Raw genomic sequence first — 14,427 nt, 5'->3', positions numbered from 1 at the left:
CCTGCTTCTTGGATGTTTTCACTATACAACAATCTGACTGTGGGTTAATATCTGGAATTCCCTAAACAAAGTGAATAAGAAGGGATTTTTTAGTACATTTATGTAAATTAACAGCAATCCAGTAACACTTTTTATCCTATATGTGGACTTTAATTTATTAGGAACAATTGCATCATAAATATTTTTAAAATATGTAACTGGAAATTCACAAATTTTGCTACTGATGCGCTGTAGCATTTTGTAAATGCTATAGTTATTTGGGATTGAGGTACATTTAGATTTCCTAAATACAAAGAATATAGGTCTTTAATGAAGTTTCTGTTCACAAAATAGGCTTTTCAAGTATTGTTCTTGAAAATGCATATCCAGATTCACCAGTTCTGTTGTCATACATAATAAAAATTTTCTGCAGAGGGGTTTCTTGGGTTGTCCTTGTATGGAGTGCTGAGGTTTGATGCTTCTAACAGTTTCTTTTGACTGTGGTAGACCTGAAAAGTATTGCTTAGCCAATAAGGTCTGGTTTTTTTCAGTTTGCACAGGTGTTTCTACCTTTGCATAAACAAAAAGAAAAGCTTGATTTACATAATTATGTCTATATGACTTGGATTCGTGTATTTCCTTGCAGAGAAGGAGGGCTTGTGTATGGCTTTGTGCTTTATTTTCCAGATGGTACAAAGTGGGGGCTTGGGGAGTGGTTTAATCTGCTTTTCTGTGCTGCCAGGTCAGGTCCTGCATGGATTGCCTCTGCCGTGGCTGGAGAATTAACGTGACGGTGCTGGGACTGTTGAGCAAGCACACGCTCATCAGTTGAATGAAAGAAGTGTTTTTAACCATTGTATGATATTCCACCTTTGCTATTTTGCTCATGTAGTTCCTTCTCACATGGTTTTCGTCAAAGAAATAGCCCTTGTTACAAATTCAACTTCTTTTTCTCTTCAGCTTGGATGAAGAGGTTACCCAATATATTTCTTACAGTCCTCAGGAAAGCCAGGGAAGATTTTTTTCTCATCTCACAGTGCAGTTGAGCTTTATCCATGGGCTGACAGAAGGACACAGGGCTTAGTGAAGATCTGCACATGGATAGCTCAGCCATAGAACAAAATTATGCTTTCATCACATTTTAAGAAAAATAGTTCATTGGAAACATTCATTATTGGAAAAAAAGAGTAAGAGACCTCGTATGCCCTAAGTGTTTTTGGTTGCTTCTAGCAGTAAACGGATGGAACACCCAGCAGGTATTGCATCCAGTTGATATTTGGCTAATCCGTAAAATAATTTGCCAGATCCCCTGGCAGCGAGTGGCCCCTCAGTTCTGTCCCCACCGAGGTGAGTGCGGTTGTGCTGCTGGGAGCTCTGGGGAAAACCTGGGAGCTGCAGGAAGAACATCGCTTCAAAGGGACACGTGTTAATTCTTCAGCATTTTACACGCTATGATACCTACCTAAATTAAATGCTGTAGCTGCTGGTATGGTGTTGGAAGAAACAAATGGGACGAGGAGTTGTTCAGAAGGTTGTCCATGAAGATGTCTCCTTGCTGAGACCTTGCACTCACTTGTGTCTGCGAGTGCTGGGTCCTTGTCTTGTCTCTCTGGCTACAGCTGCCACATTTGTCACTTTGTGGTGTTTGGTGCCATACTCATTCCTACTGTGTCATATCATCGAATGATTATGATCAAGGAGCCAGCATAGAGTAATCTAGGACTGTCAACTGTAATATTTCAGTTACTGGCCTATCATCATGAAGATTTCAACACAAAGTTCTAAATTGCAAAAAGGGCTAGAATTTTCCAGCAGGGTTGAATGGAAAAGCACAGAGGAGGTTGTGGCTTTGTACAAAAGAGTTAATGAAGAAGTTCCAATCGTCTCGCCTCCAGGAAAAAATTCAAGCGATTTGGGGCTTTGGAGAGCTAAGTGTCTTTTTTTTTCTAAACTTGGACTAAAATGCCACAAACAACACATAGTTCCAGTCCTGCTCCCAGTGATGCTGCAGGAAATACCCAGTGCTTGTGTGATCTCTCTTGCTCGCAAAAGGTTCTCCCTGATCTCTTCAGCAACATTCCAGATCTTAGAAAATATAAACTGTTGGCATTTCTCCTGGTTTCTACACCCAAAAGGGTTACTTCTGTGCAATTGCTGATTGTGGTGCTTGCAGCTGGAGCTGCAGCTTCTCTTTAAAAAGGGAGCCAATGGGGCTTAAAGCTGGGTCGATCTTGTTGTCCTTTAGCTCAGGTTGTTAATTGTATTTGAATATATGCTTGTCTGGATGCATTGCACATAGTGTGAGGATATGTGTCCAGACTGCTTTGTGCCGGTAGTTGCTGATTTTTCTGTGGACGTGCCATTCCTGCTCAGGGGTGTTACTGTCTGCAGCCTCCCTGTCACTCAGCCGGTGTTCAGGTTTCCACCCAAACCTGTAGGGAAGTCAGAGGCCTTTGCTGACCTGATTTCTTTGGGCAGTATCTGGTTCTTCTGAACTTCCGTGGTGGAGATGTGAGGATGAGGAGCACCATCCCCCCCCCAAAATGTCTTACCTTCTGAAATAACTGTACTTTGGTGGGTGACCTGACTGGGTATGGATGCACTCAGCCTTTCTGGCCCCTCTCCAGCATGAGATGTTGATGGAGACATCTTGCTCCTTTTTTACTAAATCTTTTTTGCTGGGTTGGGTTTGGTTTTGGGGATTTTTTTTGTTTGTTTCATGCACACTGAATATGAACCGATACATTTTGTGTGATGTGTACTCCCATGTTGTCTTCACGAATTCGTTGCAGATGCACAGGAATGTTGGCTATGACTCTCCTATTTCGGGTAGCCTGGCAGGTGCTGTTCTAGGGGATTACTGGCTTCACAGCTCCTGTGTCCAGGTGTTTCAGCCCTTTGCCACCCAGAGGCCACAGCTCCAGCACGGACTGACAGGTCACTGGAGCAGTGGGACCATCGGGCTCTTCTGACAGTCATTCCACTTACACTGGGAGAAATGGCTTTTATTGTTATGCCTGAGAGTGATTGCCTAAAAGAAGTGTTTTCAAGGGTAATTTTAGGCCACTGTAATTATGCATATGCTGCTGTGCTCACCGGTATAAAAATGTCTTTAAAAGAATTTGCAGAGCCCACTATTTGGTTAGTCAGGAGGGGGGTCCTGTGTCTGTTCTACGTGAACGTGTTCCATTTTCGGTGGTATTCTTAAGCGTTAGAGAATATTTCCTCACCGATCACAGTTTTTCTTGGCAATGCAGCGACCCTTAAAGACTTCTTAGAAATCTGTCATCCTGGTGGGGTTTTTTTAATTAACTGTGATATCCCAAAGGGAGAAGAACCCCTGGTGGTGCCAAAAGGGTGTGTGTATGTGTGGGGCCGTGAGGTGGAGCAGAAGGTGCCCGTGAAGGGACGGGGCTCCGGGTGCTCGTGTCACACATGGCCAAGCTGCAAACAGCATCCTCGGCTTCCCGTCCTGGGAGCTGCTTTGCTCTGGAAAAAAACTTCATCTTTTTTATTTCACTCGTTTAAAAAAGATGTTTTATTGAGGTTGCAAAACAAGCACAGGACAGCTGTCAAACACCAGCTTTTAAAATGGTATTGCTCAGGATATCGCAGACAGATGAAGAAGGCGTTCAGTGAGAGTTAGATATTTTTGTCTCAGTAGTACAAGGGTAGTGGAGGTTTTTCCTTTGGTCTTTCACAAGGTAATTACTGCTTTTTCCAGCCCACCTGACTTTAATTGCTTATTCTTCTTCAATAAAGACAGCAATTTCTTAACAATGAAAACAACAAAACAGCCAGAGAAGCTTGTGCTCTCTTACAAATATTTATATATATATATATATATAGTGTGCTAAAGTAACCTTTGAAGAAATTAATAGTAGAATACGAATATGAATTTAAAACCTTACATTAAGTTAGGAGAAATACCATCAGTACTTCATTTTTATAAAATAAGAACCGTTTAGGCAGAAATATTATTCAGCCTTTTATGGAGGTCACCAGAATATAAATCTTTGTCTGATTGGTAGGTAATAATTGTTGGGGGGAAAAGGATTGAAATGGCTTGAAACATATGCACCAGAAAGCTGAATTTGTGACCTAGGCATTAATGCCTGAAGTGAGAAGTGTTGTACTGCAGGTATCTTGCTTTCTGTAGTTTGAGTTCTTTGATGTGGTGTATTAATGTTTTCTCAGATCAGACTAAATGCCTTCAAACATCATTCTGCACTGTGGATTGATTGTAAACATGACACTTCTGCTGCTATTTTTACCATGTCTCTGTGTTGAAATGAACTGGTTATGTAGGCGCCATCATCAGTCACCTTGTTGGCCCAAAATTATTTAGCTGAGTATAGTCTTACTGTTCTCAAAACTGTCAATAAGGAAAAGCTCACAGTTTAAATCCTGATCTCAAAACATTTCTTCAAAACTTTTCCAGTGAAGTCTGAAGTATTTTTATTCTAAATCACTAGACTCCTCAAATTTTCTTTTGCGTTTTGAAGAGAAGCCCAGGTTTCCCAACAGCAGCGGCTGCCAATTGCCCAGGCAGGCTCTCTCAGCAAAGCAGATTTTATTAACAATTTTGCAAGACTGGGTGTCCTACATAAAGGCAGGCACATTGAATAGCGCAAAAAGCCCCTGTTTATGTCCCCCCCAAATCCCAGTCACAAACCCCCTCCCCTGTCCCCCGTTGGTTGGTACTGCAGGGTTTACAGACCACCCAATGCTGCCTCAGTTTACCTGTGTCATTCATCTAATTCTAGCAACCCCCTTCTCCTTATCAATTTATTTAAAATCTGGATTCCTGGCTCTTTGGCTACCCTTCCCCCTGGCTTAACATTTTAAATCAAGGAATCAGTTTGCATTCCGGGATTAGTCAAAAAGAGATTTTGTTTTACATGAAGGATTCATAGGCTGATGCTTCTCAGTCCTTCCGCCCTGCTGGGATCAGGTCATCAGTTTTGTACAAACAACATTCCTTTGTTAATGGTCCTTACTTGGGGGGCTGTGGGGGGCAGGAGGTGTGGGGGCTCGGGTGCCTCTGGGTCCCCAAGTGCAGCTGCAGAAGGAGGAGGGGTCTCTTTCTCTTCTCAAACAGACGAGGACTGCAGTGATTTCTGTGCAGCAGGTTTACTGGCACACCTGTATACTCCTCATTTTTAAGCAGTCACATCTCCAAAATGCCAGCTGCTGCCTCTTCCTCTGAGCGCCTGCGGTAACGCAGTTTGGTGATCGCCATCACCGCTGGCCTAGGAAGGAGCCTGGCTCAGCATCGCTGTGCTGTCTTGTGCAGTGGCTGGATGAAGAGCAACACATTTTATTACTGCTGATTGGGTGATTGAAGATAGAAAACAGCTTTCAATCTGTCTGCAGGGCAGCGGTGGGGAGGCGACGTTCTCTGTTTCAGTCCAGTCTGGCTGCAAAGTCACTGCAGGGCAGGTGGCTGTGGAGCTCTTGCCTCTTTCCCCGTTTCTGCCCTGATTGCAGCTTCATTTGAAGAAAAACTGAAACATTTGAACTGATCTGAGGTAATATTTAACAGGAGGAGTGTATCGGGTGCCAGCGTATCAGGCTGCAATGGAAAGTGTTGGTGGCTTCATTAAATGGAAAGTTACTCAGTGCTGACTCAGAAGATGCCAAGAGGAATGGCATCGCTCCACCGCAGCGTACATGGCTTGGTGAAGGAATTAGAGACACATGTTACCCTGTGCCAGGCAGCGGGGTCAGACAGATGAATAAAACTCATCTCTTCTGCTTTTTTTTCATTTACTATGTTGAATAATATCAACATAAATAGCATTACCTGAAGGGTCCAAGAAAACTGAGAGTACAGCCTAAAAAGACTACGATGAACTACTGAAACTAAATCAGATTAACGTGTTGTTTTGAAAGAAATGAATGCCTGAGCCTGTAATGGTTCCTACTGCATCCTTCTTGTGATGGACGCTCTTGACCAGGCGGAGAAGCACAGGGCTGGACTGCTGCACTGGATGGACACTTTTCTCTGTTTGCAGCTACCTGCCACTAACCTATTGGAGCTCATACACTAATGCAGAAATGTACATAAAAGGGCTAATTAAAAAAAAAGTGAGGTCAACTTGAGGTCAAGAGGATAGAATATGGGCAGCTTAGATTTAAAATGATGTAATAAAAAATTGTTTTTAACAAAATTCCAAATTGTAGGATTGGTGGGGGAAGCAGGGCATTGCATGGAAGGTTGCCCGCGCATTTACGAAGGTATGTGGCAGTGCCAAATGCACATTTCTAAAAAGGAACTCTGATATATGTCCCTGAGGAAGCGAGAAAAATGGTCCTACAGAGCAGTAAAACGTAGAAATAATCTACACTGGAGCTCATTATAATCATAATTATTCTGGCAAATTATTTGAGTATAAGAGAACTAGGAGACAGAGAGAAAGCTGACAAGAGAGAGCAAAGGTGTTGAATGAGAAGAAGGAGGAGGAAGCATTAAACAGTTTGGGACTTTGCACCTTCGAAAGGAGCCACTTGGTGGTCAACAGAAAGTAATGAAGCTTTGTGAAAGCATGACTGGCACATGTGGTGAGTAAAGAATAACCAGAGGGAAGATTTATTTTATACGGTGTTTTCACAGCGTTAACCAGAGAATGATCTGGAGGCCAAAAGCACAAAGAAGTCAAAGTTACAAAAATAGATGGACGAAAGGTGACTGTTTGTTTGTTGATTAAAAATAATAAATTTATGCTAGTAAACAGAAGAGTTAGCTTGGAGGAAACGTGGAAAAATCTTATGGCACTGAGTGATGAAATAGCATTTTAGATTTAGTGTAGTGAAGTAATGCAGCTGGAGAAGAGCCTCCACTGTATGGGTAGTGATGTGCTCTGCATTGGCTTTCCAGTCAGAGATGAAACTTGGGGGGTATAATGGGCAGTTGTAGCGAACTATTATCTCAGTGTTTGGAAACACAAATTGAAGATTTGATGCTTGTGGAAAAATAATAGTGATCAAAGCAGGAAACATGCTGTGTAAAGGCATCATGCGCCCATGTGCAAGTGCCGCATGAGAGCTGGGCTCATCGCTCTTACAGACCGAGTGAAACTGGGAGAGATCCTGAAAAGGTTGACAAGAGTGATCAAAGGTGTGAAATGAATTCCTTGTAAAGAATGCTAAACAGATCAAAACTCTGCAGGCTCAAAAAGATATCTTTGAAGAGGATATGATGGGAGCATATGAGGCCTTAGCAGCATGAAGTGTATATGATCCCATTACTCACCGTCTCTTCTGATGAAAGGACTAAGACCACCAAATGAAAGTAGCAGGTGGCAGGATTGAAACAAAGTGAGATATTTATAAAGTGGGAGCCGGACCCCCTCCTTTCTCTTTGGCACTGAGGTTTTAATCTGTTGGAACAATTCCCTGGATTTAGGCTGATTTATTCTGCAGTTAACACTTCATCAGAACGCTGTCACAGGGCTTTGAAAGCTTAGCTCTAGAGCTCTGCTCGTAAGAGAAATCCTTCTGAATGCTGGAGTAAGGATATGAAGCCTGGCAGGCTGAAACAGCCCCTCTGGTCATTATTCATTGGGCAAAATCAGTGCAACTCCTCAACAGAGTTATGAGGAATTACCTGGTAAAGGGAAACACAGCTGGTACAGATTGCAACATACAGCCAAGCTTTGTGGCTGGTATTTTGGGATTGTTATTGGAGTAATAAAACTTCTGTGACAGCAAGAGCTAATATATCCTCTTGGTCTGACAGTGAGTTGGGACGGTGGCATATTCTTAACGATGGGGTAGGTTAGGTCCAGTTTCAACTACCACAGAAATAATACAATAAAATCCTTGCCAGTGGCATTAGTGTTATTTTGGGATTGCTCTGTAGGATTTAGAAAAGCACAGACTGAAGGAGAGGGGTTTGGATTCATGGAAACTGGACATGGTTCCAATGTGCAAGTGCTGTGTGTGTGGTTTATTACCTGTGGTTTGCTGTGTTCACAGGATCCCAGGATGTCAGGGGTTGAAGGGACCTGGAAAGCTCATCCAGTGCAATCCCCCCATGGAGCAGGAACACCCAGATGAGGTTACACAGGAAGGTGTCCAGGCGGGTTGGAATGTCTGCAGACAAGGAGACTCCACAACCCCCCTGGGCAGCCTGGGCCAGGCTCTGCCACCCTCACCGGGAACAAGTTTCTTCTCATCTTTAAGTGGAACCTCCTGTGTTCCAGTTTGCACCCATTGCCCCTTGTCCTGTCACTGGTTGTCACCGAGAAGAGCCTGGCTCCATCCTCCTGACACTCACCGTTTCCATATCAATAAACACATATTCACATATTCATTGCTAAAATTAATTTCTTGCCATTTTAGGCCGTTTTAGAGCACTGTGCTAAACATTACTTAAAGAGAGTTATCACGTAACTCACAGACTGCTCAGGTGAATTGTGCTTTGTGTTTCAATTTAACATCTGTTCCTGGCCTGGAGAAGGGCTTTTGGTCACAAAAGCTTGTTATTTCCAGCTAGTTCAATAAAAGATATCACCCAATCTGCAAATCTTTGAGCTATGTGGAGGTTGAAAAAGTAGGGAGAGGAGCGATGGGCTCTGTCGGTGTTGCCCAATAACGCTCCATGGGACCCGCAGTCCATGTGCTGAGACCGAGCTGCCCAGGGGCTGTGCCCGAGGGGGAATGCTGCTATAGTGGGTTATCACAGTTTTGCTTGTAAAGTATTATCCGGAGTAATTGCATTACTGGGGTTTAACAGAGAACTAATTGTGTTGTGCTCTGTGGGTGCTCTTAGAGCTCCCCACCAGTCAGCTAAAACTCATTAGCTTAAATTGATGTGGAGGAGGCTCAAAAGATAATCTACATTTTGTTTCCATGATGGTGGCTTAAACTAATATGATATTCTTTACAGTTGGTTTTGGCACCTGTTAGTATTACAGCTCACCTGACTAATACTGTCTTAATGACATTCTTAAGGTATGACTACGCTTCTTCAGAACATTTTAAATCTCTTTGGAGGGTTTATTTAGAATTCATGGCTGTGATGTTGCAATACTGGGCATGGGGGTAGGTAAACATATCTGCCATTTCCCAAAAGTATAAGGCAATGAAGCTTGGAGAGGGAGGGAAAAAAAAAGTAGTATTGGAGTGAATAATCAATCCAGAACTAACTAGGGCACTCATTCTGTTTCTCAGATTACTGCATCAGCAGTGTCTTTAAACTAAATTCTGCTTAAAGGTTAATATGGAAGAAATGTGCTGTAATGTTGCAGGAAGGAAATACTAAAACCAGGTAAAGGCATTTGATAATTTCTCTCAGCTGCCTTTAGAGAAGGCGTTATCAGCCTTGCTGTGGGTCAGGGCGGCTGTCCTGACACTCGCTGGCTGCGAAGGGCCTTGCGTTGGGAACGTCCTTCTCTGGACAGCACTCCCTGACTTCTGGGAGTTATGGCTGCTCAGAGCTGTTGGAAAGAGTCTTTGATTTAGCCTCAAGAGACACGAAACTAGATGCCATGGGTGAGGTTGCCTTACTAGTTTTTCTGCGGGACAAAGCCTGAGGATAAATAACCTTGTGTGTTCGGAAAGAACAACGGCGTTTCAGTGCACTGGGGAAGAAGCTTCTACAGGACCTGAGAGGGGCCGCTGCTCATCTGAAGCGTGTGTGTTGTGTGAGCAGAGGAGGTAGCGCTGGGTGCTGTTCTTTTGCTGTTTCTTTGGTGTTCACTCTTGAGCTATATCAGACCAGGTCTTGCGCTACACAGATCCCATGCAGTTCTTCATGTGTTCTTATTCCAGAAAGTACATTTTTCAGAGGCAGGGCTCAATTTAATATTAAACGTGTTATTTTGACATACTAACATTTGCCCTGAAAAATCTACCAGGAGATTAATTTCTGCTCCATCTACAACTTTAATGTGAAGTATCTGACTTCTTGATTCCTTATTCATTATTAAATGGGTTTAGAAAGGGAATTTTTAACTAGGCCTGATGTGTGGCTGTAACAATCACTACTTTTGAATTTTCATTTTTCTTTTTATTCTGGTCTGTGATATTTTCAGGTTAAAAATCTCATTGTTTGTGCATCTGTCTTCCATTTAGAGCAAGGGGAGTACCCACTGGATAAAAGGAAACCCTTTTTGTGATGGGAATGGTGTGCAGTGCTGGAATCTACATCCCTGGAGATCTTCAGATCTGTAGGGCCCTGAGCAACTGGATCCAGCCTGGAGTGGGAGGTTGTGCTAAATGACCCCCAGAGATCAACCCAGCCTGTGTTGTTCTGTGATTGCATTCAGGCCCTGTAAACAGAAACCTTGGAATGTCTCGGCCATGCCATCTTCACCTGCAGAAAAGGCTGTGAACAGGCTTCTGAGAACATTTCTCTTAGTACTTCTTACTTGAGGAGTTAATTTTAGACTTGGTGTAGTCAGCTTTATCCTTCACTGTCGCCTTGGTGTGGTGTGTCCTCCTTATCTTGTCCTGGTTCCTAGGGAATGAAATCAGGAATTAATCTGTTGTAACCAAGGCTTTCTAAACGTGGAGGGGTTAAATGTGACATCTGTGTGATGGTTCAGCTTCATTCAGAACTAGAGTATTGAAACTCAGTCATTTGTGTCGAGATCTTCAGCTACTTCTGAAAGTAAAATCTTTGTGTTTTAACATCTTCAGGGCTTTGTTTACAATACCTGCACCTCCTAGTCAGTGTGTCTGTAGTACCATGGATTTCCACTCTACGATACATGATGTGAAACTCTCTTAAAGCTTGTGAAGGTTCTTCTGTGTCCCAAGTATATGAAACCAAATTTCACTTTATAGGAATCACCTTACTTAGACTATTTAGTTTCTATTTCTTAATGGAAGACTAATTGGAAACTGAACTCCTAGTTGGTCTACATCATGGACTTTGGTTTAGAGAAGTTTGCGTGAGGGAAAAAAGAAAAGATGACTTTTACCTGCGATTGCAGTGAAAGCATGCAGACTCAACCTACCTTTGTAACACCTGTTATTTTCTTGGTATAAGTCGTTTACCTGGTCCAGTTCACTCACTATGTAGCTTCAGCTTCTAACTTTGACCACACAAATTCTAACATCAGTCAGTGTGGGGATGAATGAGGAAAGGGAGTGGAAGAAGGGTGGAGAGAACCCTCAACTGATATCCAGACTCTCCTCAACTGATATCCAAACCTCTATTTTATGTTGTTGGACTGTTAACTAATTGTATAAACCCTGTTTCTGGTCACTTTATTGGCTGCACTTTTCCAGCCAGAATAAAGTCTGTTTTGGAACTTATTGTCTGCCTAAAGCTGACTTTGGGGTGCCTCTGTGACATACTCTGTAGCTGATGTCCTGCTTGTGACACATTTGAGTAATACAGTTCATGGGTAAACAAGTAACACAAACTAGCAGTTTGATCATCCTTTGCCAAGAGACCATTTGAATTCTTTCTTTTAGTTTCCTATTTGCATTGGGTTTGCTGTGGTTTATGGGGTTTCCTGTTTCGCTCATCTGGACGAAGCTGCCACTTCTTTTAAATTCCAGCCGTTTCCGGGGCAGCCTCCTTCAGCTTCCTACGAGTCCTGCAGGGCTGGTATAGGAGGTGGCTCTGTCTCTGTGCCTGCACAGTGGCATGCGGGTCACCTGCGCTTCCCATACAGCATTTTTAGCAGTCTCGTGTCCTTGCAAGATTCCTTAGTTTTGTTGCTTTTTCTATTTGACAAGTTGCCTTTATATATATATATATATCTATCTATCTATCTATCTATCCTTTTCTTGAAATAGAGTGTCCATGAGCCAGATTTAGTGGCTTTCTGTCACACTACAGCATTCACCCTGATTGTCTTGTGCTTTCTATTGAAAAGCAGGTCTTCGGCTAGTATCCTTCAAAGAACCATTCCAGTGTAACATGTTCTACAGGATGATGCTTCCTAGAAGTGGAACTGTAATGGGCTGTGCTTCAGTTCGCTTCTGAGAAGCAGGTCCCTGGGGCCCTGGTGTGCCCAGCGTCACCCAAGGAAGGGCCAGGATCCAACCCAAGCGTGTCCCGGTGCTGCCTGTGGAGCTGACGTCCGAGTGGTCTTGATTTACTGCTGAAGCAGTTGGCAATTTCCATCCTTTCTCTGTTGTGTTCATGCAGGAGTTTACAAACTTCTCCTGTGCCTCATAAGGGAGGGTGCTCGACGTGGTGCAATCCTGCATCCCATCTCTGCTCCCACCCTCTCTGAAATAAGACATTGTTACCTGTTTTATGAAAAGGCTTCTGTCTATTTTGGAAACTTACAACATGAATGCCCATGCTGATGAGTTAATGATGATGTTAATTTATAGCCCTGGTTACTTGTATCCAGGGAGAACCATGAAGACTGTAGGGAGTTAACTACTTCGTTTGTATATTTGCCTACGCTGTATGTTGTATGTGATCTGCAACTTACACTGCAGGATTAGAAGCTGACTCCAGAGCTCGTTAGATGAACTGGTCCTGATGTTCTTGTGATTGTCTGATAGGCTCATTCGGTTCACTAGAACAGCAGAAAGCCGGCCTGGCAAAAAGTCAGCATTAAATCTGCTCACGTTGCAGGCTGGCGTGCCAGACAGCGCCTAGGGCAGGGCTGCAGGGCCGCGGAGGAGCAGAGAGCTGCAGGGCTGGTGTTCCTTTAGAGGGGCTGTGAGGTGAAACCTGAGCGCCTCTGTATCCTGAAATAACACCCTACAACAGGGCAACTCAGATTAGCAAGCTGGATTCTGTTTTACGTTCTGTTTATGCTTTATCTCAATTAGATTTAGCGTATTGTGAAGCTAAGTGCAGGCCCCTGCGAATCATCTGTCGTCGTCGCGAGCATGTGCTGTATCCACTCAACTGAAGAGCTAACACTGCCCAAATAATCCTGATTTATTACAACCACATCTCAAAGAAAGGTCTTTATACCTGACCGATTTAGAAAAAAAGGTGGTACACAAGGAGCTGAAAGAGCCTTTTCATCAGTCAGCTCACTGACCCAAGTGAAAACTCAGTCCTGGAAAAAGCAGCGGAGGAGGCAGTGAACAGATCTGACCTGTGGCAAGGGCAGGAGGGGAGGGGATTTCTGGCTGGCACAGGGAGGGAGGAAGGACAGGAACATCCCTTTTGGCAGCAACCCACAGTTATATTAAATGAATAATGAAATTACATCCTGAATTGATTCTGAGTGGCTCTATATCCATTACTGGTTTTAACTGTGTTAATTTGAGTTGCCTCTCCTGTGTTGGCCAGCTGCCTGAGGAGGGGAGTGAAACTCAGCCTGACACACAACAGGGTGTTTTCTGCTTGGAAGGCAGTTCCCAGGCTGGAAGCGATGACAGGGACAGCAGAGCAGCAGTTGGGATGGCTGTGCGGTAAGGACACTGACGCTTGAGCAGAGGTTGTCCTTCAGATGGTGCAGGGTGAGTAGTAAGCCAAACTGAAAGAGCCTGTTCTGGGAAGCTCCCAGGACCAGTGCTAAGTGGGTAAGGGAAAGATGCATTTAATTGATGAGGAAGAAGGGAGGAAAAGCATATAATAAAAATATAATTTTAGTAATATATGTATTTTCTTAAAATTTATGTCAGGTGAATGCACCTATTGCAGCAGTCTGCAATTAGTGCAGGTTAAAATAATAAAACTGCATCCTGAGAGTTAAATGTTGTCTGTATACATCTGTATTTTAATATTCAATAGACGTAATTATTTAATACTACACAATATATATTTGCTGTGGTAAAACAAAATGTCTCTCCCCTGTCTTGTGGATAACTTGGATTTGCTGCTGTTGAAACCTTTTGCAGGAAAGTATACTATTTTCTGATAGCCAAAATCCATTTATTCAAATTTGAATGAAGTAAGAAGGGAAGTTTGGTTTTGCTCTGCAAAGACATGAGTAGAAGCGATTTACATGTATATCCATATACAGCACAATGAAAGGGTTTCACTTACCTGAACGAGCTGATACCAGAAGCCCTTGTGTTGTCTTAGCTGCTGAGGAGCAGAATATATTAGTTCTCCATGAGCTTTGCACACATCTGCGATGGTTTCTGGACCCACATTGAGGTGGGTTTATCCAGGCTGCACTACTTACACTGCACATGCCAAGAGATTGTCGCCAAAACTACTTGGTGCGATTCCTTCACTGCTGGATATATGTTATTACATCAGGTTGGGTTGTATAATGTATGTGTATGAGTGAACACAGGAAGTGTAAGGTGGCTTTAGTTTTAAAAGATGACTCTGCAAACTTTCCTTATGCATTTGAGCTGAATGTTTCTCTTCCAGGCCAATAACATTTCCCACAAATGAGTTTAAAAAGATCAATCCCAATTGCATTACAAAATACGAAAACTGAGGTATGACTACATGTTGCTTTAGCTATACCATAACTTGCATAGTCAATCCTCCCACCCAGCAAGAGGGCTCAGCTGGGTATAAGGTTATATTAGTGCCATTTAATGTCTGGTAGCCAG

General features: G+C 43.1%; 1 protein-coding gene across 1 annotated transcript in view; it reads left to right on the top strand.

The window, feature by feature from the left end:
• Positions 1 to 14,427, top strand: part of NDRG3 (NDRG family member 3) — a 60,930-nt gene that overhangs the window by 5,771 nt on the left and 40,732 nt on the right. The gene's annotated exons all lie outside the window — the stretch shown is intronic.

The sequence above is a fragment of the Nesoenas mayeri genome, assembly GCF_963082525.1.
Source record: "Nesoenas mayeri genome assembly, chromosome: 16".
In the NCBI taxonomy this organism is placed as follows: domain Eukaryota; kingdom Metazoa; phylum Chordata; class Aves; order Columbiformes; family Columbidae; genus Nesoenas; species Nesoenas mayeri.
The sequence above is the reverse complement of the archived record's forward strand: the minus strand, read 5'-3'. Positions and strand labels throughout refer to the sequence as shown.